Consider the following 17,186-nt stretch of genomic DNA (forward strand, 5'->3'; position numbering starts at 1 on the left):
AAATAAATAAATAAATAAATAAATAAATAAATAAATAAATAAATAAAAGTTCCTTTGGCTTTCTTCAGTCATTAATCATATTCCACTAATAAATAATCTGACAGTGACACTGTTCAAACAATCTTCTCTCCATCCAAAATCCACTGGCAAATATTTTCATAAATAAGCTGACCATCCCAAAACCCTGCTTTTGAATACTAATCAAAACTAAGTTCCCCCAGCCAGCACAGTAAAGAACTACTCTTTGGGAAGGGGAGTGCAGAAAAGAAACAAGAGAGGGGCCTTTGAGAGGAAATAAAAATAGGATCCCTTGATCCCACCATGACATGGCCCAGACATTCTCCCTGTGGGTGAAGAAAATGTATTTACTGCAGTAAGTTTTTATAACATTTTCTTCTTTTTTTCCCCCGTGCAACTTTGCTTCCTGAAGAATGCTTTATATAAAAGACATGACATTTGGCAACCCAGCTCTGCTGCTTTGTGAAATTCTTTGGCAAGTACCCCACGTGCTGACTGCATTAAGCACATCAGTTTATTTATTTATTTAGGCAGAAGTCAGAGGGAGCAAGTCATACATTTGACACACAGCACAGTACCGCTTCATCCAAAAAAAAGCAGCAGGAGCTGTGGAGGATGTGGCTTTTGGGAAACCTCATCATGGGAGTAAAGATGGTTCTCCAACCTCCAAGTGTTGTTATCACTCTGAGGCATATGCAGTGATTCTTGTATCTCAAGGCATTTAGGGAACATCAATTAATTAATTAATTAAGACTCAATTCCACAACAAAGGCAGGTATCATTACACACTTATTTTACATACGGGTAAAAGAAGCCACAAAGTAAACCTAAGCCTGTCCCCCGAGGCAGGAGGTGCACTACCTTGCTCTTGCTGAGCGAGAGCCACTCTGCAGTAGCAGGCAGGAGGGCACTGGCCACCTGCAGAACTACGCTTCTTCCCTCACACCACAAGTGAAACCAGAAAGCAGAGACATTTCTACATGCCACCATCTTCCCAAGAGTGCAGCCACAGGGCATGACTGTGAGGCGCAAGAATCCCTGTCAATAAATACTGATCTCCTTTGCTCCACATCGTGTGCCCATGACATACCTCAGTGCCATTAGCAGCAAGTCAGGGACAGCACCATGTGTATGTACCATCTGTGGTCATGTTCTCACAAAGGCAAAATCTCCAAGGGTCAAGAACTCAAATGAGCAATGCCCATCTCATAGTCAGACATCACAGTCTGAGCAGGAGGGCCCTACATTTGTGGTTTGGAGTTATGGAGTGTATTAGTTTAGGCTTACAAGAGAAAAAGATGCTTCTCAGAAACAATGGAATATTTTTGCTTGTAACCATGATTAGCCTCTTTTATTCACACCAGAGACCAACAAAGCTTGGCAGCACATGGCCAGGGACACCCAGCAACAGCAAATTCACAGAATCATGAAGTTTTCAAGCTAAAGAGGAAGGAGAGATGGGAAGAGGAGAGGACATGACATACCTGCCCAGAGACAGAAGCCAATGTCTGGCCAGTCTCACAAGCTTGGAAAGGTAAAGTTTCTGCCCTTACCACATATCCCCTGATATTTTCAGGGCAAATGGCTAGCAGCAAAGGCTCCAATCTACCCAAGGCATTGTTTAGTACACACATCATGAGGGAAATGCTGAAACATGGTCTGGTGCCTTCCAGGGAAGGAGCTACCAAGTCTGTAACCCTGCAGATTGCAGAGGGATGAGATGGGACTGGAGAGTCTGCCTAATCGAGTGGTGCTGCTTCAAAGGCTATGTCCAAGGACATAGATAAATCACATAGCCTTCAGAAAAGTTTTAAACAGCTTGGTCAAAACAAATGTTACATGTTTAACACTAAAAGGTATCTTCTGCACACAAGTCTAAAAGAGACAGCCGTGAGTTCTCATCTGTTGTGTGATGAAAAAAAAACTAACTTTGTTCCTAGAAAAGAAAATGGACACAGCAGTCTAAAGCTGCCTAGTGTTTGCCAGAAAAATATGAGGGCAACTTTTTTTCTTTTACATGAAAAAAATCTTGCATTACACTCCCTTCCTGTTCTAAAGCTTTTTCCAAGAATTTATCTCCTTTGTTTCTAGGCTAGTTTTTATGATATTTTAGTTATCACAACAGCAATATAAAAGCCCAACTCTTCAAGGTTTATTCAAGGCAAATAGACTTCAACCAGACTGCCAGTTTTAGCAGAAGTTTGGTGTGACCAAGAACTCAGGACAGTAAGATACAGAACCCAGCATCAGTTAAACTGTACAGCAACCTCTGCCAATCATCTGTCCTCAATGAAGCATGTACCGGACTCTCCATTGAAAAATATTTAGGGATCTCAGGACTGAAAAGGGCCAAATGGACACAAACCTGTCCATACTGGCAAAATTCCCCTCACCCAAGGCAAGGAAATACCAAGCCTTCAGTAGTACAACTCAGTTGTCCTCTTCAACCTGGAAACAATGCACTAGCACTTCAAGCGGTGATTTCAAGCTTGGTGTAACAAGTTACTGACTGCCACACAGGATGCACACTTTGGTCTACAAGCTGATTCTGAAAGTACAGGCCAAAAGCAAGCAAGGGAAACCTCAGTAAAAGTTGTCTGAAGCTATGGTCTCACTAGCCCAACACAAGGGCTTGAAAGTGCACACAAAACTTGAAATCAAGTGGTTTTGGATCTGTGTGCATACATTACATATCAAGACATGAAAGATGCACACCAAAACATTAATAAACACACTTTTTCTTTAAATAGAGGAAATAATTAAAAAATATTCTGCACCAAACATATCTGTGAAGGCAAGTAAGAGGAACTAAGATATTTTAGCACAGACTGCCAATCTCACTAGCCTGAGGTGCACAGTGCAGAGATGCTATGAAAGAAGAAATTATACAGCTTAAAACCTAATTATAGATGTTTTACTTGGGGGGAAGGAGTAGATTATGACAGAGGGACAAAACTTGGAGGGAAAGGGTAGAACAGGACACATGAGAGAGGGGCAAGACCAGGTTTTTTTTGGCTTAACACTTGCCAAATGAAAAAGCAAGCATGAGTCATAGTAAAGGTAACTCAAAGTGTGATGTGACTGCAATGGAGAGCTGAGCAGACCACACTGCATGAGTCAGCAGCACAGATAAAAAGGGTGATAAGAAGCAGCAGATGGGACATGTCTTTACTGAAACAACCCTGCAGGACACAGGCCTCCTTATGAAACAGTTTTGCCAAGCTGCCGCGCACTGGCTCGTACACTTGCAATCCTGTGAATCAAAGAACACCACACGTGGTTAGAAAAGCAACAAGGCAACAGCTGCAGACAGATCCACATGCAAAAAAAAAAAAGAGGACAGAAAAGCAAAGCAACAGCACCACCCCAACACTCACACACCCTGACAAGTGCTCTGGGACACCACCCTCCAAACCACTCAGGCAGTGGGGTGAGGAGGAAGAGAAGAAGGGAAGGAAGCTGTCACTGGGATCACGGCATTCAACCTGGCCGACAGCCAGCTTTTCCATTCCAGCTAGTCAGACTCTGCCTTCCTGGTGGGTGCTGAGGGCAGGCGGCTGCAGTTCCCCCAGCCCCTTTCTGGCTCCCCAGTGTGCACCTGCAGAGACTGGAGGCAGCTGCAGCCGCACAGCTCATATGTGTCTCGAGAAGCCAAAAGGGCAGCTGGGGCTATTTGTGGAGCTACGCGCCAGTACACCTGCAGCTCACGTGGCTTTGGAAAACTCAGGTTTAAAGCTCCATCTTTTTGTTCAGGGTTGCAAACCCTGTTTTGCTGCAAGAGTAGAACATTTACCCCCAAGAGACCAAGAAGCACGTTCTTGGGTAGCAGAAGCCATACAGTCATACGCAAGGCCACATTACCTGCAAAATGCAACTGCAGCCCTGACCGCATAAACAACCTGCAATGGTGGTTCCTCGCTGTCAGAATCCCTACTCTCTGCACTTCGGGACCAGGTCAGGAAAGACGAAGGTCCTCTGTCATAAGCTAAAGAGAGGATACAGACATAAGACAAATCTCAAATTGCCTTTCACTTCACTTCTTGGATGCGGTAAAATCATACCCTGCCTGCGAGGGGCAAGATGAAAAGTAAAATGCTCTATTTTTAGACACAAGATCCTGCTTCATCAGGTTCATCTAATTTCTAAGAAACAAACTTTGGCAAAGGTCGGCAGCTGAAGGGGATGAAAGATGACTTATTTCATTTTCTTTTAGTGTAAATCATAGCACAACTAGCATAAATCTAAGGAAAGTTGCTTTAGCTCTATATACACGCCAGCTGTTTTATTTGGGACAGACAGTCCCTATATTTTAGCAAAGCACATTATGTCCAAGCATTTCAATGGAGTTAGGTGTGTCTATTCCCCCTGCTCCAAACATCCTTATTTATAGATTTCAAAAGTTGGCAGGTATGCCAAGGAAGAGCAGTTGCTGAGCCTAACACACTCTGCACAGCAACAGATCTGTTGTAACAGATTACAGGGAGAAAGAGAGAGAGACAAGGAAGTGATGTACTTTCCTTCTTTACACATGTCCTTGCTTTCAAATGCAGCTTTATGGAGATAACGACAGAAACGGTGTGTCTGAAACAAAGCTGGACTGAGAGCCAAGGCCCATGCAGCTGGACTGACAGCAGAGCTTTGCACTTGGGTCACGCACTTTTCTAACCCAAGTGTGCGTATTCCAAGAAGTAGGTAGAGAAACTGCTATCCTACAGTTATCAGGTGTATAAGCGAAGGGGGAGGGCAGTCAGCCTGTATGAAAAACAGTGAAGTTAGTTTTCATTTCCTGTCAGTTTTAATCTTGTCTAAAGGCTTCACTAGCTGATATTTTCTGGCCTGCGTGCAGCGGAACTCCTTTCTTTACTCACTCACAGAAGGTCCCCCTTAGCTGCCTGCAGCTAGTGTCTCTCGTGCTCCTGGAATCCACCACCCCTGCCCACCATTCGTGGGCTACAGCAGCAGTCAATCAGTCTGCAACCACAAATCGCTGTGTTGGCTTCCCCCTTGTATCCTACAAACAAACATACTCCTGATTATAGTGTCCACTGGCAAGTTGTTAAAAATAAATAAATAAATTAATGCACAAGATTGATGGAAGCTGACGCACCATTTTATTTTTCCCCAGTCTGATCTTTCCATTACTCCTTGAAGGGTCTTGGCCATGCAGAAATACCCTTATACCCATTTTACTGCTTGGTCTCACACTTTCTGATTTTCTTAAAACTCAAGATGCAAGTGCATCTACTTATTCTGCAGATGATTCCTGAAATCACTGCACAATTTGCATATGGACATATAGTGTCGGCTAACCTGAACACAATGACAAACTGTGATCAGAACTCAGACACAAGCTCAGTGAGGACTCTCTTGTCCTCAGCCTGGAGACAGTGCTACACCTACATAACTCCCACCACAGGGCTCTCAGGCCTTCTGCATGGAAACCACTAAACAGCGACAAATGGATGACAAAACATGACTGATAGTTCTGCAGAAAGGTTCCTACGTCTCTCAGTCACAGTCCCCTGGCAATATACACACTTCTGAGCATCACTTTTCAAAAGGACCCATCAGATGCACTCATCCATCCAACCCAAGATGGAAGACACAGCTAGACAAGAGTGACATCCTGCATCAAAAGTGGTTGAGGATGGGTGTCAAGCTAGGAGAAGAGAAGAGAAAGGTGCAAGTGATGAAGCACAGAGCTCATGTTGCAAAGAGTTAACCAGCACAGTGCATGCCGGGAGCAATAACTCCTTCCCATCTGTGAACTGTGACCAGGAGCAATGCCAGCAAGGGTGTGCAAAAAAAGTCATGGCTGAGAGAGATGGAAGATGGGGAATCATCTGATCCTCCATCCATGCCCTTCTCTGAAGATTTATCTCAGCACCACATCCTTAATTCCTTTCCCAGTTTCCAAGAACTGGCCTTCATACACTCGGTAAAGAAAATTAGTTTGTCCAGTATCTTTACTTCCAGCTCATGTTTGCAAAGCTCTCAGAGAAGAAAACTGCCAGACTCCACAAGTGATCAGTGTTATTGCACTTGATCCGTATGTGCCTTGAGCTTGCTGGTCCCCATGGGACCAACAGCCATCACTGCCTTTTCCTGGGAGAGATTATGTAGCATATCAGAAATCAAAATTGCTAACTTTATTCCTAAAATCTCTCAACAGTCCTCTGTCTCAGTTCCTCATTTACAGCTGGATGAATCTGAAAGACAGAGTCACTTTTGCAAGATCCAAGAACGAGACCGGGAACACAACAGCAAAGCTCCAAACCCTACTCCTCTCCTCACACAACCCTCTTCTCTCCCTCTGGGCAGAGATGGATCACCACCTTTTGCATACAGGCTAATATATAAGTGACTTCTTTCTCATGCATCTATATATGTAAATTAAGACGTATTTTAAAGTAGGTTGTGACAATTCATATTACATTCAAATGCTGTATCTACTGAAACCATTCAAATTCAGGGTTTTGTTTGAGTAACATTTAGGGAAGGTTGTGTTTGCCGCTGAAGTCACCAAGAAAATCAAACCTCAAAACTGCTAGCAATTACTGACTACAATTCTTAAACCAGGACTGACTGACAGTCTACATCAGCTTGCAGCAGCAGATCCTTCTTCCAGGCCAGAGAGGGTATCTTTCATGTCAGTTCATTTAGCAGGCTGAGTTAATACTTGGCTCAAACACAAAAAACAAACTGGAAGTTGTAGAAGTAAGAAAATAGGAGTTAAAATAATTTCTTAACAGAAGTGATGTGCAAGAGTTCAGGATCTATTATTCCCATACTCTAATCTAAGATACTGTGACCAAAACCCAAACTTGACTTAATAACTACAATTACTGTTCCTTTTAAAAATGGCTTAATTTTAATGCAAAACAAGCTGATATTTTTTTCCTTTTCTCCCTGCCTATTTTTCAGCTCCTATTTTAAGGAAGCATTTAGTTACGTGATAGAAGTCTTTCAGAATCTCCTTTTTGGGCATTTTTGCTGAATGTTTATTTTCATGTGAATATAGCCCGAAACAAGTCACATGCAAAACTGTAATCTAGTAAACAGTGAACAGAAAACACACCACTGATTAAAATAAAAGATACAAAAACTAGAGACCCACTGAAGTCTGTGTTGGACCAGATTATTGACAGAACATCTGCAGAAATATAATGCAGTCTAAGTTTAAAAAAAGATATATGAAATTATTTCAAATACTGAAAGCATTCTCTTCTCTAGGGACTATATCTAAAACAAGTAAATGTAAAACAATATTTAGAAGCGGATTATTTCAATAAAGTTTTCCTGCTTGCTGATTTTAGTCAGTTGAAATCAGCCATTTAAATCGCCTGAAGAACCTCCACAGGAGGAGCAGTGCTGATTTATTTCTCATGACATGGGACACTCAAGATCATGAAGAACGCTAGTTTTCTGATGCATAGCAGATATACTGGGACAGAGATGAGTGCACAAAACTATTCCAAATTTAAAAAAGGCAACAGACTAAAACATATGCACATATGCACACGTATGACTTCGTGTCCTCATTTTATCACACTCAATCTGGACACAGACCTGCATAGCAGCAGATTAGGAAGAGGAAGCTCTTGCAAAAAGGTAATGGCCATCAACTCTTGAGCACTCACGGCATCTCCTTCAGATGCAGAAGCACCAGGACTGGCTCAGCAGTAGGTTTCTTGACATAAGCACAGCACTGGGAGGCCAGAGGTGCAGGGCCAGGGACATGAACGCATGGTGATGTGTGACTGCTAGGGGGTTAGTGTGGATATGGCCAGGATTACGATAAGCCTTGCTAAATCTGTGCTGGGCACATGATGACTCTGCACCATCCTCCCCCAGCGCTCCTAGTCCCAGGATGAGGGTGACAAAACATGCCTCAGGGCTGTCAAGCTGAGCTAAGCAGGACACAAGGAGCCTGGTTGCTCTCACCTGGAACCAAACTGCCTGGCCCTACCTTCTCAGGGTCCTCCCCTATGGGTGTCCTGTAGCACCTCCACCACCCAGATTGTCCTCATGGGCTATATAGCAACACAGACCTCCTCTTCCCTGGCATGCACAGCAACAAGAACAGGAGAAGCTGTGTTTCGAAAAGAAAAGTACTTTTTTGTTCTATAACAGAAACTGAGTTAAAAGGCTTCAGGGGACCTGCAGAAACTCGCAAAGTCATGGAGGTGATCCTCCAGTGAGAAAAAAAACAAAGAAAGTATCCACAGGGACACCGCAAGCCATTTCTCAAGGCATCAAGTTACTCTGTGGGGAAGTACCTCTCCCCTTCCTCTATGTTGCCTCCATACACTGAACAGCAAATACATGGGGACCTGCAATCAGTGGCTGTAGCTGCCGAAGAGCTTTTTGATTTAAGAAACAAAGGATGAGTTTGAGGTTTGTTCTTCAATTGCTGCCTCATGCACTTAATGTAGCAAGACAATAGAAAAGAATAACTCATGTATATAGATAGCAATGAGGTAATTGAAGCTTAGTTCTTCTCAGCCTGCTCCCTGTCTCCACATAAAAGAAGCACACAAGTGCACAAGCATTTAGGCTGAAAATACAACATCATGCTCCCATGCCTCATGGAGTACTGCTGGCTTTACTACGGCCACACTATGTACAATCAGTAATGGGTACTGATAGTGTCTGCACAATATTTCAATAAGCAAAGCCAACCAAATCACTTCCTCTATTTCAGTATAGAGTAAGATATTTACAGGAACAGCCTTTTGAAATGTTCCAGTAAAATTAGCTTACTCAGATTTTTTTTTAACTAGAACAGAGAGCAGAAGGATAATATCATCATTGGGGTTTGTGCATAAATCAGCTGTCTATTTACCACTGGTATGTTGCAATAATGAATTGCCACTATCTCCTGCGTTATTTGCTGGGTTATTAGATTATCTAAGTTCACAGGATTAAAAAAAAAATTCTTCATTATTTCCTGGGAAACGACCTTCAGATGCATGTATTCCACCTTCTTCCCCAAAGCAATGCCCAAAATATTCCTGTAGGAAGTTTATCTGTTTTATAAAAACCTCCAGTGATGATGCTTCCAACAGCTTTCTCAAAGGCAAATAACTGCAGCACCAAAATACCCTCATCACTTGAAAGCTTTCTTAAATGTCTTGCCACCTTCATATTGAGTCCATTTCTTTTAGTTCTAACCCCAAGGAGTCATGTAGTACAGTTTACTACCTTCCTCCCTGTAGGAACCTTCCACATACTTGAACACTGCTATCACATCTATTACTGGCCTTCTCCGCTGTAGACTAAACAATCCCCATTCTTTCATCTTCTTTCCCAGGTCATGTTTTCCAGATCTTTGATCATTTTCCCTGCATCCTCCCTGGACACCATCCAGCTGGCACTTGACTATATTATGCCCCAAAGTAGATGTTAAGCCATTTTGAACACTGAATGGAGCAGATGGGTTATGTCTTTTCTTTACACACTCCCAAAACAGTGCTTTTTTGAGGGAAATGGATGGCAAAACCTTGTTCCTTGTATGACTGTATGACACCCACAGTCTCAGGTCTGTGATCCCCTTCCCTCTCAGATGCACTATCCTGAGTACACGGACCAGGCCTTGGAGGAGTTAGGCTGGGGCACTTCCCTGCAGGCACCCATGATGGAGCTACATGGTCACCAGCTCCAGGGTCAGAACCAAAGCAGGCCCACTCAGCAGAGCACTGGCAGCCCAGGTCCCAGGGGAGAAAAGAGACGGACACAACACAGACTGGTTTTCTCTGGTGGTCTGGGAACCAGCTGTTATTTTTTACTATTCTATTCAACTAAACCAGGCCAAATTGTCTCCAGCACAGCCCAGCTCCAGGTCACAGGAGGACCACTATTGAGTCGATCATTCCCCATTCTGTCCCATGTAACTGAGTATTTCTATCCCTGTACAGTGCTTCTAAGCTTGTGTCCTGGTTGGTTGGGTTTTTTGTTGTTTTTTTTCTTTTTTTTTCCCCAAACCATTCCTCCAGTTAGCCAAGGCAGCTCTGAACTTTAATCCTGCCCTCTAAGAAGCCTGCAGCCCCCCTTCATGCTTCTTATCCTATGTAAATTTAACTGCTGCTCTCTCTGCTCCATCAATCATTTCAATAATGAAAACAATGAGTATTACCAAAGCAAGGGCAGACCCCTGGGGAATCTCACTCACTCCAGTCTTGCAGTTTTAACAGCAAATCATGAATAACTACTTTGACTAGTGCTTGGTGAAATTCTGTGCACCCACATTTACAGACCAGCTGACTAGACACCCAGCCCGCTTCAAAGAAAGCTGTGTTAGAAAGCACCTAGAACTCCTCCTTTACAGAGGGAGTAATTTCTGTCAGATAGAGAGGTCCAATTACACTGTCATAGGCGCTGTTGGAAAGTCTTTGCTAAACACTGCCATAAAAATGTAATGCATGCGGATAAGGGGAACAGGAGGGTTGATAACCAAGCTTTAGGATGACAGGAAGAACTTTAGCTGAACCGAGACAGCAGGAGTCTAACTTTGCTTCTAGCAAAAGAGAGCCTTGGAAGACGCAAACTGAAACACAGTATAAAAATTACAGGAATTTTATACTTTCCATCAACTACTGCTGACTTAGCAGTTAAAGAAGATTCTATCACACAGGTGTGGGTTTGTTTGGCTTTTTTTAATAAAATCAAAATATTTTCTTAGCTCTTCCAGATGTTTTTTGAATTGGTTTCCTTACTACATCCTAACAGCCAGTTCTGCTCAGGGATCACAAACAAACCAGACAGATAGCAAAGACCATGGCTCCCAAAACCCTGAAAAATGCTTTAATCAATCACTGAAAACACCCCCAGCCCCATATCACCACTAGGAGAAGCAAGTGGCAGTGGCTGGTGCCTGAAAGAGGGAGAAAGGGTAAGTTCCATGGAAAGTGAAAGGTGAGGCAGCTTTCCAATGCTGGCTCCCTCTGCTTGCCACAATAGCAATGCCCTGCCCACGCCTCACTCCTACTTCTGTGGAAGATGCGCTTGCTTCCCAAGAGAGTTTACTCTTGCAATGCAGATGTGCTTCACTGAGGCAATCGCACTATGTTGTGTAATGCAACACAGATTTAAACAGTATATGCTATTTGGCGCATTTTTAAAATGTAAACCACAAGTTACTGTGGAGCTCAGTGAGCTGCCAAGAATGTTAACACTATGATTTTAGCAGGGAAGAATACATCATATCCTCCTCCTCCCACAGGTTACTCCAGTCGCAATTTTGCAAGATCCTTTTGTACTTGTCAGTAAAATACAAAGTCTACATGACTTTCATTTTGATTTTTGGTGACTTCAGGTATCATAACCTCAGGACATAACACAGCCACACCAGTGGTAGAAGCAAGGCAGCTCTAGGAAGAACCTGACAGGTGACTACACCAAGGTCCAGAGAGTTGAACCCTTCACCCCACATCCTACAAAAGAGGGTTAAAAAAATAAATAAATAAAATCACAAACAGAACCTGCAACCAATCACTTTCAGTCCCCTACGTGAACACTGCAGATGCTGAGGCATACTTTGAATAAGAACATACATATATTTAGATTCTTCTTAGTTTTCAGGAGTTGCATAGTGCCATTCCTCTTCAGAAGCATACAGGTCTTTTCTAAAATATATTATGCATAACCTAGTTTTCCACAGCAGAAAACTCGCCAAGGGAATACTGTTTGCTCATACCAGAAATGTATCCCAAAATTACAGTAATTTATAGCCTCATTTTCATTGACAAAAGAAATAATATCATTCTCTTCTGACAAATATCAGTACACTGAAAAAGTAATGAATAAATGCCTATAAACAGGTATCAAATAAAGCAACTATCAATCACTGCAACAAAACTTTAATTAAATCATGTGTTAAATAAAAAAAGACTGAAGTAAAAACAAACCATATAATCTGAGATCAAAACAAAAATCTGTCTATCATGCCAAAGCACAATTCAGAGCACTAAAATACCATAACCTGTTATGCAATCAGTCGTCCAATTGTTAATTGTAAAGCTCCAAGTTTGCAAAATGAAGACAAACATAGAGATTCAGCAAAGAACTTCAGCATATAGGACTTTTTACATACATAAAATACATGTATATTTTAGAAACATATTTTATATGACTGAGTTCAAAACTACGGAACTGATCATGTACACCTCTACGGTGATTTCTTCTTAAGAGACAGAAAGCGATCTGCACTGTTCACATTTTAGTTTTACAAATCAAATCAGCATTCAGCCTAAGCTGAATACATATTTCTGGAGACACATCAGAAAGAACCCTGAGGATTAATCCTAACACAAAAGGATGAGGGAGTTGCTTGCTGTCATCCTGCCAATTTTCCAGAACAGAAGAGTTAGCAAATGAGGCATAAAAAGATGTGAGCAAAGAAACTCACACCTGCTAAAAATGCAGGAATACAGGTGTGCAAGAAAATGACAGTAAGTAGTATCAGGCCAATTCACAAGAACTGCTGACCAGCTGAAAGTCCTTTTGGTCTTATCTGGAAATATTTAGCACTCTTAAGGCTAATTAAACTGAAAAGCCATCATAATTTAATGCTATAAATTAAATTTGAATATTTTGCACTTAACTTAACTCTGACCTTCTATTGGAATCAGTAGAAAGGCACCAGCACTAGCTGAACCTCTAGCTACATTAAAAAAAAATCTTCCTGTGTGCCTCTGTTTCCATCTGTTATCATAAAGAAATGGATACAGTTCTCTCTTTTTCTATTGCTTACAGTGATAGTGATAGCAGTATCAAACATACCTATCTTACTGCTGTAGGAAAAGCCCAAAAGCTCCCATTCTAGGCTCTGAAAATCATTAATGCAGCTGGTGGCTTTCAGAGTGCATCAACAAAGGGAGAGCACTGTTCAAGTGTGTGGGTACATGCACACACATGGGCCGGGAAAGTGACAAAGAAAGAGGCAGACAATATATACTGTAATTCTCTGAACACGAATGCAGCGACCAGTCACATTTAGGGCAGATAGACAGTCATGTTACAGTAGTGTGGAGTCAACTGTGTTATTTCCGTATCTAGCAAGGTGGGGTAACAGGTTTCATATAGCAAAGACTACCTCTGGGGAAAGGAAAACTAAGGTGAGGATGAGGATTTTTGCACCTGCCTGGAGATACCTTAAAAGTAATTTTAATTAATCTGATATATAAGATTTTTTTTAAAAATAACAAAAAACAGGAAATAAATAAATAAATTAACTGAAGAACAAAAGTCTTAACTTACTGAATAAGACAGCACTTTAAGAGGTTTCCCCACTTTCCCTACTGTAAAGCACTTCAGAAAAATTCAGCCACTGAGCTACTGCTTTTCTTGACCTTTTTGCTGAAAGAGAGCAGAGTAAAAACAGGAAACAGCTAAAATGATATGCATTAAAGATGCTTCATGTTAGGAAAGTCTTTTGAGTCACTCTTGCAAATTCATTCTGTGTCAGATTTGCCAATGTAATGCTAGCTAAAGACTATCGATTAACAGGAGCCCCACTTAAAGCAAGTGTATTGCCTCTCAGCTGTTGCAGCAACACCATACACACCACACGATTCAGCTATGTAGCATTTGCATTTGTTGCTGGTTTTCCACACCCAAAAGCTCACTGCATGTCTTATGATTAATTTATAATGCCCTGAGTCCCAAGCAGATTTGCTCTGCTGATTGCCCTTTTTTTAACAATAACACAAATAAACATGGAAATAAATCTATTGTCTAAAGAATCCTTCCACTAATTCTGTTCTTTGATGGTTTGGTTGATTTAGTATAGCTAGGAATCAAGAGTGAAGTGGATCATAGCTTAATATAGAGTGTGGTTAATCTTCCCTTTGCATAATGCTGGTACACTATGGCCCAAATACCAGAGATTTATTTGATGTGTACATGCTTTCAAGCATTAGTAAACAAGTTGCAGCCCATTATGAAAGAAGAGCAGATCCAAACAGTTGTGAAGCTCTTTATGTACTAGATACACACAGGTAGTGCAATATACTTACATCTGCTTGTATACTAGCTTTAAAATTTTGGACACTGTTTCATCATGAAACTGAGCAAGAGGTACAGTCTTCTTTTTCTCTTTTTCTTCCTTTAATTGATTTTATTCCTCGTAACATAGGCAAAAAGAGGAAGAACATATACTAGAGCCTCAGAAATATACAAACACATTCATTCCCATGGAAAAACATAAAGGTTCTCTCACTTCTCATTTCTTATTCTTCCATTACTTTGAAGAATGTTACAGAACATACAGAAGTACTCAATCAAACATCACTTAATTTTTTACTGCTTTACAAGACCTATTGAATAAATTACTACTGTACAGTCTCTTAACTAAAACATTTTTGGTGTTGTTCATGCACAAATTAAAACAAATTGGTCCTTTAGAGGTTGGATGTAAGAGCAAAATATTAACTTCAATAAAAATTATTTTTAATAATGAAGTTCCAAGCAATGGTACAGTGGAAGCACTTAGAGTGCACAAAAGTTATTTGCATGTGGCAATGCTCCCTGGATAAAAGACCCAGCGTGAGTCTACATTTTTTTAACACACACAGGCAAAACCCACCCAAGGTGTACTGTTAGGTATCAATAAACCATTCGCACAATACAGTGCACTTTTCCTACCTAGGAGAAGAACCGTGATTCCATGCTCAGGCACTAGCTTTAGAGAATAGTACCTAACTCCTAGCACTCTCAGCACTCTCATGTACATATAGGATTTTCAGCAAGTCTCCCAGTGTTTATACTACACACTCACTGACCCCCTACACAGGCTACAAGTGCATATCATCCATCACTTGCTGTCTCTGGCCTAGATTTTATCCTGGTCTGTCCTCAACACTAACTTGGGATGACTCAGGAACAGTTGCCTCTGATTTTTCCCCCCTTATAAATAAAGAAGCCACAAGAGAGACAAAGTTGGGGCTGGAGGCAGGAAAGACTCTTCAGACAGCAATTCAACTCTCATCTATAAAGGTATAGAAAACATACACTTCTGGAGTAAGCTGTTCAGATAAAGCCTTAAATCATGGTGGCAACTATCAAATGGACACGAAAGTATATGCCTGTGAAAGAGGTGCTGTGAGAACAAACATATCAGTGACTGAGAGACACCAGGATACCACAAAAAATTAACACAGTAAAAACAGAGGATGCCAATGTCTCAGATAAGCAGTTATGGCCATGTTTACTTAAACTGTTCTGCTGAGCTGTTCCCATTTCAGGCAGAAAACTTTGATTTAAGGAAGAGACTTGCAGTTCTGTCTTGATTTTTTTTCCCCTTCAAAGCATGAAAGAACTTCCTTTTTCAAAACTGATTTAACAAAGTTTACATCCAAGCCCTCTCAGTCCCAAAAATGTCAGATCTGAACTCTATTAAAAGCAGCAGTTAGTGCAGTCAAATGTTCCAACAGTAGGTTTAATAGCCTATAATATTTCTAATGCCCTACTGCATGAAGTTTATGAGCTGGAAAACCAGCCAAGCACACCCACCCAAGAGCAATGCTACAGGGAAGACTCTTATCTCCCTGGGCTATGGCCCTCTGCCACCACTTGCATGAGCAGACCAAGGACTCTCCAGCTACAGAGAGCAGGCACATGGACCACCTCTCTGGCAAGAGGAAGCCTGAAGGAAGCAGGCAAATTAGAAATGAAATCTGTGCCAAGCATGCAAGCATAGACCTACTGTTTCAAACTTCAGGTCCTGCAGTTTTATGGATGTGTTTTATTACTTGATTTTACTGGATCCTCCTTCTCCTAGCCCACTGATTCTGTCATATCACTTACAGTTCCTCCCATCCATTTCTACCTCACATCCTTCAGGCTGGAAGATTGCTCAAATCAGCTTCCCTAGTTCAGCTACTAACTCTCTTGCCACCAGTGAGGACCAGAGCAGGCATCTGCCCTGAGCTCAGGTATGAGCAGCCTGAACACCAATCTGCATTTTTCCCTACATGGCCTAAAGGATGCTTGGAAAAAACATTTTTATGCAGATTTCACAGTTGCTGTTTGTGGCACTGGAAAACAGAGTTCATGCTGTCTCCTGACAAAACACCACACCGCATGTTCTTCTATGTAAGGTGTACATGTAAGAAAGTAAAAAACTTTTTTTAGTATTAGTATTAGCAAAGCAGAAACAGCTTCCTGGTACCTATTACAGCCGACTGGAAGCTAAAGTGATACTAATTATACAGTTCATTTGAATTCTAGCATGAAGAGCACTGCCTGAGCAAACCCCCTGGCATGCACCTCCCTGCCACCACATGTGGGAAAGGCCCATGCCAGGGGTACACAGCTAGGAAGGGCAGGCAGCTTTTCTGCCTGCCCCATGGACACAGCCCACTGCTCCTCCTCCGTCACCCTGTACCACAGCACCAACAGGCAGGGGACAGGAGCAAGGCCGTCCCCATCCAAGCAAGAATTTACTCCCATCTCAGCAGATTTCTAAGCATCAAACCTTATGCTGAAGAGCATTCTCCACTCCCTTGCCAGCCTGACTGCTCAAGGTTAAGCAAAGATATGGATGACTCTGCAGCTCATTCCACGTTATCATGCCAGTGGGTTGATGTGGATTTGCAATGAAGCAAGAGGGGTAGCACACTTCAGATATGAACCAGGCTGAACCTTCAGGAATGGTTTCTCCTGTTTCAGGGTCATCTACTAGCAGTGCAGTGGAATTTTCAAAGAACAGTCAGAGATAGTGCAAAAAAAAAAGATTATTTGCATATATCTAAATAATGAAACAAGGTGTTTTCCACTTCCGTGCTTCAGTATCTCAAAAATGGCCAGGAGAGTATTATCATTTACTACAAGGTATGATAAATGGATGGATTCCCACAAATACTAACACTAACAGTTTATTCTCTTTCATAATGAAAAAAATCAGAAAATATTTTATTCCAAAGGATGATTTCTCCAGCAAACTCTTAAGTTCTGTGAAAACAGCCATAACTACAACACTGCTCACAGAATGTTTGGTAACTTAACAAAAGATGCTGTATGTTAAACATTAGTTTTTAAATAGATTCACTAAGCTACCCTACTGTGTTTTAGAAGTCACCCCATTTAACTACTATATTATATCAATAAAGAATTTTGGATAAGAAAAATTGCACATATAGTCAAAAAGAAGGACAGAGATGTTAATTGAC

The 17,186-nt window shown here is 41.6% G+C and overlaps 1 protein-coding gene across 3 annotated transcripts in view; it reads right to left on the minus strand.

The window, feature by feature from the left end:
* ATXN1 (ataxin 1) overlaps positions 1-13,370 on the minus strand; it is a 196,550-nt gene extending 183,180 nt beyond the window's left edge. For all 3 annotated transcript variants that reach the window (XM_027676093.1, XM_027676092.1, XM_027676095.1), the window contains exon 1: positions 13,276-13,370. The gene's annotated coding sequence lies outside the window, so the exon portion shown is untranslated. The remainder of the gene's footprint in view (positions 1-13,275) is intronic.
* Positions 13,371-17,186: the final 3,816 nt, after the last annotated feature.

The sequence above is a fragment of the Neopelma chrysocephalum genome, unplaced genomic scaffold (genome assembly GCF_003984885.1).
Source record: "Neopelma chrysocephalum unplaced genomic scaffold, ASM398488v2 Primary Assembly neopelma1_26, whole genome shotgun sequence".
NCBI classification, from domain to species: domain Eukaryota; kingdom Metazoa; phylum Chordata; class Aves; order Passeriformes; family Pipridae; genus Neopelma; species Neopelma chrysocephalum.